Source organism: Arachis ipaensis, chromosome B03, assembly GCF_000816755.2.
Source record: "Arachis ipaensis cultivar K30076 chromosome B03, Araip1.1, whole genome shotgun sequence".
In the NCBI taxonomy this organism is placed as follows: domain Eukaryota; kingdom Viridiplantae; phylum Streptophyta; class Magnoliopsida; order Fabales; family Fabaceae; genus Arachis; species Arachis ipaensis.
This window is the reverse complement of record NC_029787.2, coordinates 100,918,556-100,921,123: the sequence shown is the minus strand read 5'-3', so window position 1 is coordinate 100,921,123 and position 2,568 is coordinate 100,918,556.

The following is a 2,568-nucleotide window of genomic DNA, read 5'->3' as shown; positions in this document are numbered from 1 at the left end:
ATAAAAACTATTTAGACTTTATCAAATCAAATCTAAATATATTTAATTTTTTTATTTAAAAATTAAGAATACGTTCTATCAGTTTTTTTCTTTCAATTGATCTTGTAAGCTAAAATGGGGATGTTTCCATAAAGACACGTAAAACATCTTTTTATAAAGATGTTTACGTGTCGCATTATTATTGGACGTATCAATGAATTAGTTATTTTTAAATTTTTTAATAAATTAAAATAAAACCAATTTTTTTTATAACAATAACAATAAATCCAATTTTTTAGGGATCTATTTGTATTTTTAAATTTTTAGGGATTTAAATGTCTGCAAAATAAAAAGTCAGAGATATATTTATCTTTTTATCAAAGAATTTAAAGATATTCGGTTTAGATTGTGTAATTCGATCGGATCAAACAGGATCTAATAATTATAATGCAGACAATTGTGTTTATTATTGTTGCTATAATAAACCGATTTCTTCTAATTTATTAAAAAATAAATTATTAACCGGTTTAATAAAAATATCCAATAATATATAACATGACACATGTGAACGTCTTTAAAAAAAAGACATTTTTAGTAACCGAAAATATCGATATTTCAGTTGTTTTAACTATTGATTTTAATTAATATATATTATATATATTTTTTATAATTTAGATCAACTATTAAAACAATTAAAGTACTGGTGTCACTTGAAACTCTTCCAATAATATAAGTGACAAATGGGAATGGGGGATGATAGTGACAAGAAGTACGGCGTAGAAACAATTAATTTGCTCAAGAATGAAAGAAATATGTAAAGGCTAATAACAATTACAATACAAATGAATTACAAAATAGTAAGGAAGAAGTAGATCGGATACAACAAAACCCTTTGGTAGCCGTTACGATTTGGTCACACGGGTCAGGTGAAGTTTGTCTCTCTCATGTAGATGTAGATGTAGATGCAAGAAGGCAGTGGATGAGGCTCTGGAAACGAGGGAGAGTATGGAATGGAAGGCATTGGAAGCAATCCTGGATTTGATGTGGCCTCTCCTGGGAAGTCCCCTCTTCATGTTCTTCTTGGCAGCTACAACACCACCACACCTATTCATTTTGTATGTGTTTACAGCAAGCTTAATAATGTTGCATGTGGCTACCAGGTACTACCTAACAATTTATATACAGGAGTTTCAGCTTGTTGAATTTGTATGAAAAGTCAAACTGCTGATATATACCACTTTGGTAGGATTGATTCAGGGATTAATCATTCATGTCCATGGTTAATGGTTTCAGGGGGCAAGCCAACCAGAAGCGTTAACGTTACCTACCTGCCTTTATTGTATATACCCCTAGAATTATTCTCTCTCCCTCAATAACAACGCTGCATCACATGCTGCTTAAGGGAAAACATACAACATGGACCAACTTGCTCAATCACCTTACAAATTATTTACACACGGTTTATATGCATATTGATTGAGTATACACCCGCTCCGGTCCCTGATTATTATCTTTACGGGACAAAGCGATTTTTAAAAAATTAAAAATTTTAAAATTAGTCTTTGTCTTTGTAAGTTTTGCGATAATACGATTCTTTTAATGTTAAAGGCCAACAGAAAATGTCTAAGTAGATAGTTAAGTGAGTGAGCTGTTCGTTATGTGTTGCACTGCCAACTTTAAATTGAATGAAAACTAACACGAGATATAGTAAAAGGAAAATTAGATAAAGACCTATTTATCTAAAATGGTTAAAAACAATGTACTACCAAATTCACAGATTTTGGCTAGACAAGATAGTCAAGCCATCATGCTAAAGGTTATTTTATTTATTTTTTATTAAATAAAAAAATAATTATTGCTACAAAATTAAAAAAACATTCTAAAAGACGCAAAAAAAAATAATTTTTGAAAAATTTAAAAATTTGACAAAAACGTCTAAACATTAATTAATCATGTCTACAAAAAATGTTTATGTGACTAATATATGGATAACTTCACAGTTACATGACATTATTGATTATTTTAAAATAGTAATTACATTAGCCAAATCATTAACTCTATTAGCTATGTAATTATTATTTTAAAATAATCAATAATGTCATGTAACTATGAAATTAGCTCAGTCATCAACTATGTTAGTCACGTAAGTATTTTTTGGTAATGAAGATCGTGATCAATTGATATTTGGATAATTTTTGTCAAATTTTTAAATTTTTCAAAGATTAATTTATCTTTTGTATCTTTCAATAGTGTTTTTGTTAGCGCCAGAAATTTTTAGATACCAATTTGGTAGTTAACTCTAAAATAAATAAAGTTAATAACTAAAAAAAATAAAAAGAACAAAAATAAAAAACATATGTTTAAAAATTATGTAGTGGATGGAGTTTTAAACAAAAATTATTCAGTGAGCTCTCACTCTTCAGTTCTTTCTCTTTGAGTGTTTTATTAAATTTTAAAAGAGTTTTAATTATGTGGTAATTATAATAATGGAGTTTATTATTAGTCTGTGAGAGCTTATCAAAATGTGACATATAAAATATATTGCGGAGGTTTTTAAAAATTTTTTTTAAAAAATATCCACAAATATAT